Raw genomic sequence first — 19,033 nt, 5'->3', positions numbered from 1 at the left:
GTATAATAAGAGATGAGGAAGGACACTATATCATACTCAAAGGGTCTGTCCAACAAGAAGATTTAACAATTTTAAATATCTATGCCCCCAATGTGGGAGCAGCCAACTATATAAACCAATTAATAACAAAATCAAAGAAACACATCAACAATAATACAATAATAGTAGGGGACTTTAACACTCCCCTCACTGAAATGGACAGGTCATCCAAGCAAAAGATCAGCAAGGAAATAAAGGCCTTAAAAGACACACTGGACCAGATGTACATCACAGATATATTCAGAATATTTCATCCCAAAGCAACAGAATACACATTCTTCTCTGGTGCACATGGAACATTCTCCAGAATAGATCACATCCTCGGTCCTAAATCAGGACTCAACCGGTATCAAAAGATTGGGATCATTCCCTGCATATTTTCAGACCACAATGCTCTAAAGCTAGAACTCAACCACAAAAGGAAGTTTGGAAAGAACCCAAATACATGGAGACTAAACAGTATCCTTCTAAAGAATGAATGGGTCAACCGGGAAATTAAAGAAGAATTGAAAAAAATCATGGAAACAAATGATAATGAAAACACAACGGTTCAAAATCTGTGGGACACAGCAAAGGCAGTCCTGAGAGGAAAATATATCGCGGTACAAGCCTTTCTCAAGAAACAAGAAAGGTCTCAGGTACACAACCTAACCCTACACCTAAAGGAGCTGGAGAAAGAACAAGAAAGAAACCCTAAGCCCAGCAGGAGAAGAGATATAAAGATCAGAGCAGAAATCAATGAAATAGAAACCAAAAAAACAATAGAACAAATCAACGAAACTAGGCGCTGGTTCTTCCAGTGCACTTTTAAGAAACGATATATGCAAGTCCTGGGAACAGTTCACCCAGTTTTCACTAATGGTAACATTTTGCAAAACTGTTGTATAAATATCATATCCAGAAAAAATATATATATCATATCCAGGATATTGACATTGATAAAATTTGGGGGCCTAAGAAAGATCTCTCCAGTTTTTCTTCTCTTCATTTGTTTGCATACATTTAGTATAGTACAACTTTGTCACTTGTGTAGGTTTTGCGTATCTGCCCCATAGTCAAAATACTCTATAGTTCCATTATCATAAGGACCTCTACTGTTGGCCCTTTTATAACCACAGCCTCTTCACTCCTGTGCGCTCTGCCACTGTCAGTTCAAATGTTACATAGATTTGTATGTATGTCACTTTGGGATTCGTTTCTTTCCCTCGACATAACACCTTGAATATTCATCTAAGTTATTGTATCAATGGTTCGTTCCTTTTAGTTGCCGATTACTGTTCCATTTATTTATTTGTTTATTTATTACAGAGTTTATTTTTAAGAGTATTTAAGTTTATTTAAGTTTATTTTTAAGAGTATTAAGACAGGGAGATAATTTTAACCTTATTAGCAAATGATGTCTTGAGCAAATGTATTAATTCATGTACTTAGAACAAAAGTATTGAGGAAGAAACAAACTCTTCTCTTTTTTAAACAAAATTACTTGTTAGAGTAACATTTTTTAAATGAGATAAAATTCTTTCAATAAGCATAAGGAAATTTTGATCTAGGTATGCTATATACCTTTTTGGTACTAATGAAAATGAAGTAATGGTAAAAATACTTTGTAAATGTGTGCATCTATGTTTTTTGAAAACTGAAGAAGCAGTCTGACATCTGGCTAGTTTTCGTGGGCTAGTTGTAGGAAATTTATGGAAAATAAGAATCAGCACACCAAAAAGTCTGATGCATTTTCGCATATCTAGTTTCTGTTCACTATGATCAGGATTATAGATAATACTGTAAAATACACTCACGTGCTGGTTATTAAGGCTATTTGGATTCTTTTTAATACTGAAAAGGTCACACAGATTGTGATTACTGTGTAGTGTCCAAGAACTAAGGTTTGCGATCTCTTACTCAAATACAGGAAAAAGTTAAGATAATCTAGTGATATGAGTGGTTTTGACATTTCTGTTTTTTTGGAATCATCTATTAATTATAGTCTTTAAAGACTAATACCAAGTTTTAAGCTTTTGCAAAAATAAAGCTTAGAGGTTATGCCAGTGTTTATATTTTTCTTATAAAATGTGAAGATATTGGTTGAGAACTAAAGCTTATGTAATGGAAGTCGGGCTTTTAGTCATTTTAGTTTTACAAGATTATTTGGATATTTAAGTGGGAACACCATGTTTTATCTTGAGATATTAAGTTATATGAGATTTTGATAGTTTTAAGCTGTAATTTTCCTAAAACTTGATATATAGAAATTCATTATTATGGAACTTCATCAGGGAACTGATTTAATATGTATTCCTTAAATATTTGCTTTAAATATTTTTCAGGTCCTCTGCTTTCTTGTACAACTCAGTTCTTGTCTTTCTGCTGTGAAGTGATTTTTCCCATTTAAAATTTTGCTTTTTCAAGCTACAATATATAAGTTGTTTCTGTAACATAATTCCTTTTCACACCCTCCCTCCCCCACCCCAAGAACTGGTGTTGCCAGGTTGGATAGATGTCTTTAAAATTGCATATTGGGCTTAATAGGTTCTGATTAGTTTTAATCTACTTTATTTATTGATATTTTTACTGAGAAGTTTGTTATGCCAAATGATTAATATGATCAGGCATACTATTTCAGTGTAGATAGGATCTAACTTTGTGTTTAGGGCCTCTATTTTTTGTGTAAGAATCATCTTGCCAATTTAAAACTCATGTCTGATGAAAGTAGATTGTTTGACAAGCATCACTTTATAGAATTTGTTCGGGTCTGAGTGGTAGGTCATGAAGAGAATGGTGCCCTTTTGGATAAACAGATAATATGTGTGTAAATTCTGTCTCTTATATTAAGTGAGGGAGCATGTATGTAGGTGAGATTTTTATCCAAATATTCAGTCTTTACCTGTTTTGTTTGCCTAATAGTATTTAAAGGGTGTGAGGTGTTATGAGCTCCTTTCCCTTGTTTTCATTTCTGTCCCTCCCATCTAACTGTTGGTATTTCTGTTTTTCTGTATGTTGACCTTTTTATGTTTTTAAACAGTTTTTTGGTTGACAGAGTTGTCTCCCTTTTTATCTTTCATGTTTCAGCTTAATAATTTTCGAAGTTTTTTTGTATATTCTCCTTTGCATATGAAGATTCCACAGCTAATTGATTAGTAATTGTGCTTTTTTCCCCCAATTGTGATAATTGGATTTATACTAAAATGATACTTGCTTTAGGAACAAGCATTTATGGGTAGCTGACTAAAACTAAAAGTACTGCCTTTTCAAACCAAGCAATGTAGACTTGCTCTCATATTTTTTAGTATATTTAAATCTGCATATTACTAAAATTTAAAATATGAATTTTGGCTAGTATTTTAGTATATGTAATTTCAGAGGTTTTTTTTGATGATCCACTTATTCAAGTGATTATAAAGTTTATATAATGATAAAAATATCCTCAGTGAGAATATAAATCATGTTTTTCAGTATTAGAACCAAGGCAGTTTTCATAAAATCAGTAATATGATTCTTATTAATGTAGTAATAAATGCCAATATCTGTGCCTTAATATTTTAAAGTAGACCTGTATTTCTAGTTTATATTAGTATAAACCCTTCCAGGATTAAAATACAGCAGTTAGGCAAAACTCTTTTTGCCACTTGGAAAAAAAAAAAAAAAGCAAGTCATTTCTAGATGATGTCCTGGCTTAGATATAAAATAAAGAGATTTGGGTCTGTTATATTAAAGCCAAATATAAAATGAAGCAGCCTAGCACACACTTGTTTGGAGCTTTCTTCCATTAAAATGGTTCAAATTAGCAGTGGTTTCATTGAAAGGTAAATTTGATAGAACTAAATTTAGAAATTTTACAGTTTTAGCTTAATTAGTAGGAGAATGAAAACCCACTTGCTGGCGATACGTTTTGTATTGAGCTTTTTTCCTTCGTATTATGTATGTGTAGTAGTTTTGAACATTAGGGAATTTGTGCACGGCTGCATCTAAAAGATCAATAGAGTTGGAAATGTTGGAATCTGTTGTGTTTTTTTTTTTTTAATGTAGTTTACTAGTATTGAGTAAATTTGCACTAAATATTATTAGGCCTTTGTTCTCAAACTATTGATACATCCCTTATCATCTTTTTTGTCTTACCTGTTGGAATGTCTTTCTTTCTGTGAAAGTTAGTGACCTTAAAGAGCAGCCCAAACCTAGTGTTTTAGATAGTTATCTCTGGTAAATTAAATGATAAAAAGCATGGCTTTTATAATGAAATGAACTACAGAAGTACCATAAACCTAACACTGAATATAAAGATTAGAGCGTAAAAGATACACTCTTATGTACTTTACAATAATGCTGGATTGATGTCATAATTTTAAGTTTTTTAATTTTTCATATACTTTATTATGATTTTGCTGTAGAAAATTAGGTTAGCGTTTGGCTTATAGTTCAGGTATATAATGCTGACAAGTATATCTAATGCATATTGGACTGATGATCTTTCTGAAAGTTGTTCTGTAAGTTACAACCATATTTTATTTGATTTGTTATTGGTAGTCAATCTTGGATGTTTGTTAGTGGGAGCGGAACCATGGCAGGGAGGGGGCGGGGTTTACGTGTGTGTATTTTAACAGCAGCAGAGTTCTGAAACAGGAAATCTGCCTTATCGTATTCATCCAGAGAGCTAGGAAGGAGGTAATTGTTTCTTGCGCTCATTAAAACCAGTTAGTTGGGCAACTTAAATTTTAGAGATTCACAGATGTAGGTTTGAACAGTTGTAGATACATTATTTCATAACAGCTCTGAAGAAAAATTGATTAAATTTGTGGAGAGGAATAATCCCTTAGCTAATACACACAAAAATTGTACTTTGGGTTTTGGAGCATTGCTAGCATTATCAGTGACTTGATTAGATATTTTTCTGTGGTTCTGGTTTGCTTACATTTAAATAAAGTTCAGAGGGCCTTGATTGTTCCTTTAAAAAGTATTTGTTTAAAACTGTAATCTTCAATTTAAACAATAGAAGAAGTTGATTCTGTGTCAGGTATTTGTCACTGGAAATTATCATTCCCTCTTTGTTAATGTGTTTATGCTCATAATTACATTCTTAGGTATTCACAGCTTAATTTTTATCTGTCAGTGGGTATTTGTCATTTTTAAAGCTATATAGGTAGCATTTCATTGGGCTAAATATCAGGCATTGCTTACTGTGCTGTGTTAGGATTATTTCCATTTTTTCCCTTTAAAAACAGCATATTGTGACTATCTTTGCATAGTTTACATTGTTTTCTTAGTGCACATTGTTAGAGTGGGGTTTCTGGAATAAAAGGTAAAACAGTTTCATAGTTCTTTGTTACAGATTGCAGATTTTGTGCCAAATGAACCAATTTATGGTATTGCTACTAAGTAGAAGAATTACTAGCAATTCTTGATGTTACCTTTGAAGAATGTGGTATTTTCCTTCAGAAAGTAAGATCTAAGCCTGGCTCAGTTGGTAGAGCATGGGACCCTTAAACTCCGGTTTGTGAGTTCAAGCCCTGTGCTGGGCATGGAGCCTGCTTAAAACAAACGAAACTACAACAGCAACAAAAAGAACTCCACATAGTGACATCTAAACTTCTTTTCAAAGCAAAAATGTGTATAAACTCTTCAGTCAAGGCAAGTTGGTATAATGTAACAATTTTAGAGGAAGTTGTGAGGTCCTAATTGTTTGGAGGAATAGAAAGCTCCAGTAGAGCTCATAAATTACTTGGCAGTCAGTTTTCCTTTCTGGTTTGCCATTGTGGGCAGCTAATTTAGAAATGTTAAAAGGAACCTAAAATTTATGTTAAAGTGGATTTAAGTGAATATATTGGAATTCTTTTCTTTTATAATTTGTTTATAAAAACATATTGAGTTGCCTTGTAATGAGATATTGAAACTAAAATTAAATAACAGGATATTTCTAGTCCATGCAACCTCAAATCATAACAGCTTCTTATTACAATTCTAATAGCCCTTTACAGTTTATAGTTTTAAAGATATTTCCAGAAACCGCATTTGATCCTTGAAACAACCAATAAAGAAATTACATCAGGTGTTAGGATCATCATTTTGCAGACAAAAGAAACAAAAATATTTGAGGCCCAGAGACTTAGTAACTTACCTGCAGTCATAGGCTTTTAAGTTGCAAAGCTGAGAATGGAACTTTGGTCTTCTATTTATTAAATGACATTATGCACAATGAATCATGGAACACTACATCAAAAACCAAGGGTATGTGCTTTGGTGAGTGCTGTGAAGTGTGTAAACCTGGTGATTCACAGACCTGTACCCCTGGGGATAAAAATATATGTTTATAAAAAATAAAAAATTATATTAAAAAAAAACTAATGGTTTACTGTATGGTGACTAACATAACATAATAAAAATAAATAAACAAACAAACGACATTATGCATGAAGTATTTTAATGCAGGCCTGGCACCTTGGGAATATTTAAACAAATGTTCCTGTGTCCTGTGCTGTTTCTGACCACAATACTTTATTCTTAAAAATCTCCAATTTTTTTGGAGCAATATTTTTAATATTTCTGTAGTTTTCTGTATTTTTTGAGAAATATTTTTAATATTTCTGTAGTTTGGGCTTTGGTGCTTACGCACCCTTTTCACTTTATAAAATCAGATTTTAGGCAGCATTAATTTGCTCTGTACAGGAATATTTATATGCTTTATATGTTAGGACAAATTGTTTTCAAATAATGCAATTAGCACTTTATCAACTGGAAAAATCAGCATTTCCTTTTTCTGCTTTCCTACCAATATGAATCTTCAATTTAGAAGAAGAATAAATGAAAGAAGATGGGATTGGGAGGGAGACAAACCATAAGTGACTCTTAATCTCACAAAACAAACTGAGGGTTGCTGGGGGGAGGGGGTTTGGGAGAAGGGGTTGGGATTATGGACATTGGGGAGGGTATGTGCTTTGGTGAGTGCTGTGAAGTGTGTAAACCTGGTGATTCACAGACCTGTACCCCTGGGGATAAAAATATATGTTTATAAAAAATAAAAAATTATATTAAAAAAAAAAGAAAGAAACCAGATACAAACATTTTACACATTTAATAGAGAAAAAGAATACCTAGTCAGAAATAAAAAATCTTGCATTAAATGAGACTCCCGTATAAGTCTATGAGTGGCAGTTGTTTAAAGCATAATTTGATTAGTGAAGTTGCTAATATGGATATAACTGTGACATACATGGAAACTCTTTGTTAATTTTAAACTTGTTAAAATTTGTTGGAAAAAAAATGTAGACCTGATGTAGCTTATGAATCAGTGGCTGAATTTTTTCCCCCTCACCTGATCCTTAAGCATCTGTTGGTTGATAGCCCTGACAGAAAGCAGGGGAAAAGCTCCAGAAATTCCTGGAAAATAGAATTAAATGGTGCAGTCTTGGTATTTACTAACTAGCTTTCGATTCTTCTTGTCTCCTCTTGTTAGTCTGACTTGATTCCTTCATTCCTGCTGCCAATTCAGCTCAACGTCATTTCCTCTTGTGAGCTAGGCAACTTCAGGTTTGCTCTTACTGCTTTTTGATCACTACCTCTGTAATCTACATGTCACTTTCTATTTGCCATCTGCGTTCCATGTATGTTACCGCTTCCAGTTAACTAGAATTTTTAAAATAACTTATATGTGATCTGTGGAAGTAATTTTTCTTAAAATAATTGTGGCAGAATAAAGGTGTTACTGGTTTGAATACTAGTACTGTATACTGGTATTTTAGTTTATAACTTGTTTGGGGATAAGTATATCTATATATTATGTTGAGTAGTACTACAAAGAAACTTCAGAAGTGCTTTATTTTTAATAATTGTACTTAAAATACAATTATTAAAGACTCTATATTCAGGGACACATAAAATAAGGCTTAAGGAGCTATTTTTGGTTATTCTCTATTTGAAAATTCTAGTTAAATTTGTAGTGCAAATGACATTAATTTGGGTACGAGTAAAATTTTGAGACAAGGTCAATATGAAATCTCAGCTCACATGTTTTTTTCTAAAGGCATTTTGTTAATTTGGTGTAACTTAGAATATCCTTTTAGTGTTTTAAGTCAATTGGATGTTAAGAACAACCAGTAAAAATTGAGTTAGCTCATATACTAGCTGCATCATTTTACAGTGTGTCAGTTCTGTTATTGGTGAAATTGACTTCTGTGGACAGGCTTTAGAACTTAATTATTATTTATTATTTTCTTTCTTGCAGTCAGCATTCTATGTTTGAGGGGGGATTGTTGAAGCACTTGAATCAAGACTCTCCAACATGATATATATGATTATCAAAACTCATCAATGAATCACTTAAGATCTTGTATTTTATTGTATGTAAATTATACATGAATTAAAACAAAACAAACTGAGCATGTTTGCTTAGAGGTGGGGTGAAAGGTCATGTACTGAACGTCGTATGTCTGTGTCTGCAGATCTGCCATAGCAATGGTAGCTGTCCCTCTGAGGGCCGACAGAAATTCCTTCTACCTCTCTGCTTACTTCATGTAGCCACTGATAACAAGGGGAAAGCAGTCTTTTGTTTTGTTCCCTTTGGGAAATTTGGGAATATTTTACATTTGTTCTGAAGTTAAATACTTAAAAGGCAAATTGCTATAGTCAAGATTTCAAAGAGTTAAGGTTTCTATTAGACTTTGATGCTCTTTAGAAGGATTAGGTTATTCAGTAAAGAGTGTCATTGGGAAAAAAATATATCCAAATCGTTACAGTAAGCCCTAATGGTATAGGTCTGTCCCATTTGTTTAACTGATAGACAGCTATCACTATGTTCTAGTTGTTTTCCATAGGTTAATGCATTTAATACTTATCACAACCCTATGTGATAAGTACTTTTTTTTTAATGAAGGTAACACTTTCTTTTCTGTTTAATTTTTAATTCAAACTTTTATTTAAATTCCAGTTAGTTAGTATACAGTTAACTACATGCAGTTAATTTCTACACCTGGTTAATTTCTATACCTGAAATTAATATTATACTGTATGTTAACTAACTGGAATTTAAATAAAAGCTTGAATAAAAATTAAGCAGAGAAGAAAAAATGTTACCTCCTACCAGTCCCATTTTACACAGGCAACTGAAGATGGGTAACTTGCAAAAGACGACTTAGTAAGTGAAGCTAGAGTTCAAATCCAGGCAGCTTGGCTCTTGGAACGTATGTTCTTTTTTTTTTTTTTTTTTTAAAGATTTTATTTATTTATTTGATAGAGATCACAAGTAGGCATAGAGGCAGGCAGAGAGAGAGAGAGGAGGAAGCAGGCTCCCTGCTGAGCAGAGTGCCCACGCGGGACTCTATCCCAGGATCCTGAGATCATGACCTGAGCCGAAGGCAGCGGCTTAACCCACTGAACCACCCAGGTGCCCGGAGCATATGTTCTTCACCATGTTGCCACATTGCCTGCGAGTAGATCACTAGATGGCAAAAATATTTGGCTTCCTGCAGTGATCTAGTTAGTATAATTCTTTATGCACAGCATTTATAAGTAATAAGATGAGAATTTCATATGAAACACTCTCGTTATTTGAAAGTATATCCGGTAATTGCAAGTTAACATTATTCCGTATTAGAAATATATATATAGTTTTCTCAGTTATTTTTATTTGGTTTAAATTGTCCAAAAAAAGTATGTCAGAAATTTTAACATTAGGAAGCAAAAAAGTCAAATTGGACATGCATTGGTATAATTCTTGTCATAAGAAATATGTGTCTTATAATTCATTACTCAGTTTTGGAAATTCCAGTGATTCTGTATTGTCTTTTAAAAGTTTTTCAGCTTTAACATTTGATTAGTAAATTCACTTTCATTTGAACCTGCTTCCTTTGAAGCTTTTATATTTTTGTTACTGATTTGGAAATATAAGGAACTCTTAATCTTTTATGAGGCAGCATGGTATAAAAAGCTGGGTTTGTACCTAACTGGTTTGAATCATAACTCAGTACTTACTGGCTGTGGAACTTAATGCAAATTACCCAGTCTTTTTGGCCCTCAATTTTGTCATTCATGAAATGGAAATATTACCTTGTAGGGTTGCTAAGATTAAATGGGAATGTATTTCCTGTAGTGTGGCACATGTTCTCTGCATCTTTCTAACTTATGATGGAGGTTAAAGTCTTGGGTAAAATCTCAAACTGTGAATAAGAAAGGTGAGGATTTGTGAAAAAGGAAATCTTCAGAAGACTGGATGTTTAGAATCTGTGTAAAGGAAGCATTGGATTGTTGCTCTGTCAGAGACCTCCACGCCGATTCTGGCCTTTGACTCCTTATATGTCTGGTTAAATTGAACTCCCTCTCACAGCTTCCTTCAAACTAAATGCAGTCTTCTGTCCTGCCTTCTCCATACAGCTCTGTGTGTGAGCCACACTGGCCTGCTTGCTGCTTCCTAATGTTGTATGTATTTCCGCATCCCTGTTCTGTTCCCTGCCTGAAGTGTTCTGATTGCTTGTTTGTTCTTCTGTCTACTGATGTCTGACTGACTTCTTAAGGATTTTCTAACATGTCACCTATTTTGTGAAGCTTTAATTTAGAATTAGCCCCTCTCTCTTTATCTCTTAAAATATTTCGGTCTTATATTTAGTAGAATATAAGTCATGTGGCACCGCTGCATGTCTGTGTGTCTATCTGTCTTTCCTGACAGAATAGGGACTTTTCCAGTGCAGTAGTCTTTGCTTACTTAGCCTCTGCTCTCACTGCCCCTTGCAAGGAATGTTCACTGTGTGTTTGAATAATTAAGTGAATGAAAGGGGGCCAACTGAGTTTACTTTAATGAGTATATAACATTCCTATTTATGTATAATTAGAGACAAATGGTTTTGTTTAAATAAGGAAACCAAGTCCTTTGCAACTTTAACTCCTTTAGTAGTATTCATAGTGCAAGGATACATTGGAGTTTAGTCCTGGTTAAAATGACTGCATTTCAAGGGGCATTGTATTATTGTGCTTTTCTGTAAGGCTGAAAATCATACTAGTGTCTTTACTGAAATTAAGCATTCAGTTGGAAAGTTCATTAGGAGCAGTAATTACTATTACTTTGAATAAGAAATATTTTGCTGTTGCATTGCTTAGAAAAATTCAACTTAAATTTTTTACTTATATCTATTTACAATTTTTTATGTAGGAATTCTAGATTGGTGGAAGCTGCCACTGCTTTGGGTCCCTACTGCTGCCTCATTTGTCTTCTGAGTATTATTTTCTATATGTTGGTGCTCCCAAGACAGGGTTACAAAGTAAAGATTATTCACTTTCATGAATTACTACTGCTGTAGGCTTGATTTGAGCCTCCAGTCTCTCTCTTTTTTTCTTTCTCATGAACGGACATAATACCCAAAATATTTTGATAATTGAACATAGTTCTTTGAATGAGCTATGTTTTTAGGTGGAACTACTTTCTTAGGTGAGAATAATAGATGACAGCTCTTATTTGTAATGTGTGATAATCCTAGTAGTTTTGGAGTCTCCATAGTAGAAGAACCCTTTGAGATTGGGGGTGAGTTTATATATTCTTAAAGTGACAAAATTGCCACATAGTAAATGCTACTTAAATCTTTTTTCATTACATATTTGTGTGTATGTATGTGTATATACATATATATATATTGATAGAAATTCATCATTTTTTAAAAACTAAATACAGAGCTGAATTTAAGTCACGTGGGACAAAACAATATTTTGTCATGATACTTGGTAAATAGACCTGGAGTTAATTATAAAGCAAGCAATTTTTAAAAATCTGTTACAGAAATAGTGCAGGCATTGTATCAACAACAGAAAATAAAAAACAAAAATGAGAAAAACATATATTTCCACCTCCTAGAGATGATTACTTTTAGTACCTTAGTTTGTAATCTTTTTGTCTACATATGTCTATATGGGTATATATGCATTCTTATTCGATTATGGCATAACGCTGTGTATTCTCTTTTGAAACCTTTTTTTTAGTCAGTAATGTGTGCTTTTCCATTTCAGTCATTTTTTATCCCATATAATGCCCAGATCATTTTCAAATTTCTCTGGTTGGCTCAAAAATGTTCTTTATGGCTTGTTCGTCTAGAACAATATCCAGATAGCATTGTACCTATGAACTTGGCTCTTAGAATCCTTAAGTCTTTTTTTATTTATTTAAAAAAATGTTTTGGAAGATTTTTATTCATTTATTTGACAGAGAAAGGCACAGTGAGAGAGGGAACACAGCAGGTGGAGTGGGAGAGGGAGAAGCAGGCTTCCTGCTGAGCAGGAAGCATGATGTTGGCCTCGATCCTAGGACCCTGGGACCATGACCCAAGCGGAAGGCAGAGGCTTAACGACTGAGCCACCCAGGCACCCCAACCCTTAAGTCTTTTAAAAATAAGGTATACCCATTCCTCCCCTCCTTGCCTTTTAAAAAGACATTTGAGCAGAGACTGGGTCATATGTTTCAGACCTTTTGAATTTGTCCAGTTTATTCTCATGTCATTTAACTTGTTTTTCTATCTTATATTTAATGTAAATTAAAATTTATATCTAAATACTTGGTTGAGTCTCAGGTTGAAGATACCTTGGATATCATAGGTGATGCTGTGTCCTTCATATTGTATCACACAGAAAGTTACAGGATCTCTGCTTAACTTCCTTGGTAATGCTCAGATTGACCACTGAAATTGGGTGGTGGCAGTCTTTTCTGCCCGCTGTTCAGTTACATTGGTCTCCTTACATCAGAAGGTATTTTGGGTGGTGTTGCTTTGGCTCTCTTAAGAAAAAAAAGTTGAGTTCTTCATCATCCACTAACCTGTTGGTTTAGAACCAGTTGTTGATCCTTGCCTAAATCAATAAATTTATTAGGGTTTGCAAAATATGACTTTTAAAGTTCTATTCTTTTGTGTTTATTAACACAATGTTTTTCTGTAAAGTAGATCTTTACTGTATGAAATGGTGCTATTTGGTTGTCATGAAATACAGCACCTACAGGAAAAGTAGCATAAATACTTAATCTCCCCCTTTTTCTACTTTCAGAGTAGAGAAAGAACTGTTCTAACAGCCACTTCAAAAGGTGATAAATGAAAAATAGTTTGTTCCTTTTTTCCTTTGAGAGTCTTTATATAGACTCAAGGGTTTTAATTTTATTTAGGGTGTTTTAATTTACTACCATTTAAGTTGTTTCTTTGATACTCAGTTTGTTAGAGCTTTAGGTCCTGGGATGTCCTTCATTTTAGCTCCTATGTCTGTCTGATAGAGATCATTATCTCTTGAGTACCTTCCTTGTCTCCTGGCACAGAAAAATATCCCAGACTCATCTTGTACCTTCCTGCCACAGACCTGGCATCCATTGTAGTTCCAAGTTTAGTACCTTTTAATATATTAAATATTAGAGATGCAGTCTGGGTCCATCTAGGGATTGTTTGCTGCTAAGATTGATATGCTTTTAGGCCATTTCAGTGAAAAGACCTAGAGAACATAGATTTTTATAAACATGAGTTCATATTGATATTTCTAATTAAGGTTTTTACCTGATTTCTTGATTTTATACCTATAATCATAAATCTTAAAATCATTAGTAAAATTTCATTTTTTTGTACAATATAAAGATGAAAGCTTGAGGATATCAATACTGATAATAGTAAAAACAAACTTGCAGAAGAAGTTTAAAATTTCTTTGTAGTTCTTTTTTTTTTTAAGATTTTATTGATTTGAAAGAGAATGGGCATGAGAGAGAATATGAGCACAGGGAGAAGAGAAGCAGACTCCTCTGCTAAGCAAGGAGCCCTATGTGGGGCTCGATTCCAGGACCCTGAGATAGATGTGTAACCAGCTGAGCCACCCAGGAGCCCCTCTTTGTAGTTCTTTTTGTTCTTAAAGTGCTTCCTACCAATAAGTACAGTAAACTTGCAGTAGCCAAATAACTCCTGTGAAATAAACTCTATCTCCTGGTTACCAATTTGATATTTAATTGGATTTGTTTGTTGCTGGTTTTAGTGTATGTTTTTCCCCTTTGCCACCCCTTCTCTATGAAGCAAACATGTTTATTGGTTTCTCAGTTATAATTTGTGTGTGTGCAAATGCACATGTGTGCTGAGAAGTTCAGATTCAGGCAAATTGTGTGTAAATCTTACTCATTTTATCCAAAAAGAAAGTATTTTTTGTACAAAAGGTAGCATATTGTATATGCTATTGTGTGCGGTCTTTTTTCTTTTAATGAAAGGTTTTTATTTTTATTTTATTTTTTAAATTTTATTTCTTTGAGAGAGAGAGAAATGGAGACAGAGAGTGAAAGAGCATGAGCAGGGCAGAGGGAGAGGGACAGAGTCCTGGTTGAGCAGAGAGCCTGATGTAGGGCTCTACCCCAGGACGCTGGAATCATGACCTGAACCACAGGCAGATGCTTAACCGACTGAGCCACCCAGGCAACCCTGTTTTTTTTTTTTTTCCCTTAAAATATTTTTAGGTCTGTCCAATCAGTGTGTGGTAAAACTATGGATAAAACCTTTAAAAAAATAATTTTAAAAAGCTTTTAGTAACTTGATAATTATTTTCAATTGAAAATAATACCGAAATTAACTCAATAATGTGAAAGCAGCCAAAAGTGATGAAAAAAGATCTACAAAAAGGCACTGGATTTGGTGAATTTTGGATTGTACTTGAAGATCAAATGGGGTCCAGGATTAGGTAGGTGGAGAACTTCAGGGAGGGTGTTGAAGGGAGGCTTGGGGCAGATCAGCTTGGCTGTTTTGGAAGGTCCATCTCCGAAAAATCACGAGATTAGAGAGAGGAATAATGGTACTCAGGAAGAAATGAGGTCTGCCACTATTGACAAATGCATAGAAATGTAGATTGGTTGGTATTTTTTGTTTTGTTTTGTTTTTTTAGTTTGATGCAGATTCTTCTGGAGCACAGAAGTTTGTTTTTATGCTGACTACAGTGTGTAACATAAGTAAATAGAATGGCATGCTAAATGTTGATTACCTTGATGGTGAATGAGGAAAACTTTCTACCTTAGTTCAGTATTACTAAGTCACAAATACCAAGGACTTGGAAGAGATCATTGTGGTTGTCTCAACCTAATCTTGTGGAGTAGGAAATTGAAGCCTGGAAAGATGAAGTCATGTCCAGGTTATACAACGGGATGGCGGCATAAGCCAGGTCTTAAATCTGGCTTCCTAATTCTTTTTTTTTTTTTTTTTTTTTTAAGATTTTATTTATTTATTTGACAGAGAGAAATCACAAGTAGTCGGAGAGGCAGGCAGAGAGAGAGAGAGGGAAGCAGGCTCCCTGCTGAGCAGAGGGCCCGATACGGGACTCGATCTCAGGACCCCGAGATCATGACCTGAGCCGAAGGCAGCGGCTTAACCCACTGAGCCACCCAGGACTCGATCCCAGGACCCCGAGATCATGACCTGAGCCGAAGGCAGCGGCTTAACCCACTGAGCCACCCAGGCGCCCCTGGCTTCCTAATTCTTAATTGTATCTACTTTTCTCTATGCTGTGGTGCCTTTTGTAACAATGAAAAATGAGAAGTTGTGTAGCTTTTTTTGTTTTTATTTTGATACTTGGTTTTTGTCCCAAGGTAACTTCAGTTCTGATTTATAGTCTGTGGTTTTTGTTTTCATGTATGTGGGCCTAAATAGTGTAAATGTGGAAGTTACTTTTTTCCTTAATTTTTATGTACTTACTTTTAATGTACTAGGTAAAGAGATTTGAAAATTATTTTGCCATATAATTATTTTGAGAATTTTTTGGTGGAATTAATTTTATGTACCTGTGTTTCTTAATTACACATGATGGTTTATAGATAAATACATTTGACATCCTTTTACTAGCATAGTTATAGTGATTTTAATAATCAGCTAATGTTTTACAACATGTACATGTAGTTTGCATTGTTGTATATTTTAGATGTTTCCTTAACTTAAGTACTCAGATATTTATCCCAACATTATTGCTATGGGGTTTCCCGCAGAAAGACTTGAAGGGGTATACAGGAACAATATTGATGATGTAGTAAGGTAAGAACTCTTAATTTTCTGTTACAAATATTGATGTATTCATGCTATATTTTCATTTAGAGAAGATTTCTAAGTCTTAGAAAATGATGTGCTTTGTGATGTGAACTCTTTTTATTATGTTGGTGCTCTATAACTGCTTTTTGTTTGTTTAATGGACCTCAATGGGATACAGCTCATTTGATAAGAACTAACCTTTGACATGGTTAGGTGTATGTAATAGGATTTCCTGGATTCCTTTTAAGGCTTCTTACCAATTTAAGTCCTGGATTCAGTTACACTATGGTTTTTGTCTTTTGTTTCACAATTGGCGATTAGATTTAATCCTTGAGTGTATTCAGTCACTTAAATTTATTCATTCTAAGGTAGAGATAACTGATACCATGTAGTTTTTACATAGAACAGTTTATAATGGAGTGTAAGTATACTAAGCATTTGAAGAAGTAATTTGGTACAGAGGATATAGACAGGAATTGCTGGGCAAACCAAGGCCTGACTTTGTGTCTTTTATAAACTTGCATGATTTTTTAAGTGTAATTATTATCCAGCTTGAAACCGTATTTCTCAAGACTGATTTAAATAATTTTAACACATGTATAACCTAAGTGTATGTGATATATTTTATGAGAGAAGGAATTTGTTTCTGTTGTAGTCTTAATATATTTTCTCATTTCAAAGCAAAAATATATATGTATGAAAAATTAACTGTAAACATCAGAAAATTTAATGGCTTTTAAAGTTTAAAATTTTGGATTATTTTGTTTATCTTCTTAGAGAAATCTCTTTCTTGGAGACTTTCAATTTAAATATTTGATTAGAATTAATGTTATCTTGAATGGGAGAGCACTTTGTAAAGCATTATGCAAATGTAGAATCCTTATATAATTGAGTATATGAATTGTCTGTGTCCTTATTATGAGCTAGCCATAAGTTGTTTTGTTAAGTGGTTAATTTTTAACAATTTGCTTTGAACCAATGTATATATTTATATTTTGCAGTATTGAGTTGTGTCCAGTTGGACTGTTGTTGTGTTTAAATTGTTCAGAATTTTAAAATCAGTATCAGTATCTACAAAAAGTACAGAAAAAGCAGACTACTTTTTCGTAGTTTTATTACAGTTAGAGGTACATGGGGCTGTCAGAAGTACTGTTTAAGAATTTGAAAATAGGGAAATAAATGTGTCTTCTCATGGTTGGGCAGGACACAGTTGGAAGGATGCATAATATCAGATCCACAAGAGCAATAGCCTGATATGGCTTAGTCAGTGATAATACACATCTACAGAAAACACAGTGGGTGATGGAAAACAGAATGACGGGTGTAACTTTTGCATCGAGAGAGATGGAGAATCTGGAAAATGAGCAGTGCATCTCCTGAAGTGCAGGAGTGTTTATTAAGCCCCCTTAGGACCTAGATGAAATACCTTGCAGGTTGATCTGTTTTATATTACTACTATATAATTCTGTATTCAACCAAGTACTACTTAACCAGATCAGATTAGTACTCATGTGGAAAAAGAGTATGAATACTATGGATAGAGGACAGGTTTTTGGGTCACTGTAAGGGCCTCCTTGTGGTGAGTTTACCTGGGGTGCTTGCTCCCTTTGCTCTCTTCTGACTGTGAATAAGTCACTGAAGCTGATTGATCATCTTTAAGTTACTGATAAAGTTCGGTTTCTGGATCAGCACATTTCATTTTCAGACCTTAGACTGATACTCTCACCAAGAAAATACTGTGCTACCAGTGCTTTGATCTTTCATCTTCCAACTTTGCAACTCCTGCCTTTAAGCCACTGAATTAAGATTCACAAATTTAATTTGTGAAATAGTAACCAAAGTTGAAGTTTATTCTATCCACTTTAATGTATCTATTTTATCTAGCTTTTGTCTTTTTCAAATCTGTTATTCCTTAAAAAGATTTATGTGTATGGTTTGTTATTTAGCCAGTAGTTGCTTTAGCCAAATGATCTTGTCACCCTTTGGCAAGGGTGGTAGCCTGTAAATGACGAAGAATGATCTGCTGAGTAGAATAGCTAGGGCGTGCATGCCTGGCTTGTCTTGCCCTCCTGCTCCCCTCCAGTTTTGTGACTGGGGATATATATGGCTATTGAGGCTTTCGTTGGCTTCATTTGCTCACTCCACTCCACTTCTTTTATGAGAAAAAGGAGGAACAGTCACCAGGAAGGTAGCTGTAGCTTTTCCCCTATGAAGTAAAATAATTTCCAAGAAGAGGATTAACTTCTCTAAGGGATTGGCTGTCTCTAATACCTAAATGATTCATTTCCTTGATTGGTTCCCACAATATGGGAAATAGTAGTAATAAGCAGTAGTGATTTCTTTTTGGTTCAAAGATGATAAAGTGATAATGAAAAGCGTGTCTTTTTATCTTCTTACAAGTTTTCTCATAAACGTATTTCCATTTGGATTTTCCTTTGTCCTATCTATTTGAATTTTTACTTCTCTAAATCCATGTTTTTTTTCTATGATTTTCCCCCAAACAAGAAATATTGTTCCAGGTTCAGGTTTTGTTGGTGTTGTACATCTTTGCTCTGAGTAAAAGAAATTGAAATTGCAAATTGCCTTTATGCTTAAATTATGCAATATTTAACTGTTTTGGGATATGGATTGTTATGGCAATGTGAAATTTTATACTTAAGGTACTCAAGTAACAAATATTTAAACTTCTCCTTTTGAGGTTACCTCCTAGGGTTAGGAATTAATGTAAAAAAATAGAAAGTGGGGGAGAAGTGAACCAAGTTGGAATTTTTTACTATCTTAACTGCAAATGTTAGGCTTAATAATCAGAATTGACATGTCAGGACAAGGACATTTCAACAAAGGAAGATGAAGAGCTAACTCTTCCCAGATTGTTTTTTCTTCTTTTCCTCTTATTCCTACCTTCTCTTCCCCTCCTTTATTGCCATTAAGCTCTTGTTCTGACCAGCTGGTAATTTGAAACAATGTTTTATTCAGATAATTGATTATTCTTGGATATGTGTGGTAATCTTATCCCC

General features: G+C 34.0%; 1 protein-coding gene across 5 annotated transcripts in view; it reads left to right on the top strand.

Moving 5' to 3' along the window:
• The window catches only part of LOC123394230 (zinc finger protein 37A-like), a 74,906-nt gene extending 55,879 nt beyond the window's left edge, over positions 1 to 19,027 (top strand). For 3 of the 5 annotated variants that reach the window (XR_006608973.1, XR_006608965.1, XR_006608969.1), the window contains one exon: positions 15,913 to 19,027. The gene's annotated coding sequence lies outside the window, so the exon portion shown is untranslated. Of the gene's footprint in view, positions 1 to 15,230; positions 15,279 to 15,912 lie in introns of those variants that run through there. The other 2 variants (XM_045087987.1, XM_045087986.1) reach the window with 1 other exon arrangement.
• The last annotated feature ends 6 nt before the right edge of the window (positions 19,028 to 19,033 follow it).

Source organism: Mustela putorius, unplaced genomic scaffold, assembly GCF_011764305.1.
Source record: "Mustela putorius furo isolate JIRA1106 unplaced genomic scaffold, ASM1176430v1.1 tig00002060_pilon_pilon_pilon, whole genome shotgun sequence".
Lineage (NCBI taxonomy): Eukaryota > Metazoa > Chordata > Mammalia > Carnivora > Mustelidae > Mustela > Mustela putorius.
Note: the sequence above shows the minus strand (reverse complement) of the source record. Positions and strands in the feature narration are given on the sequence as shown.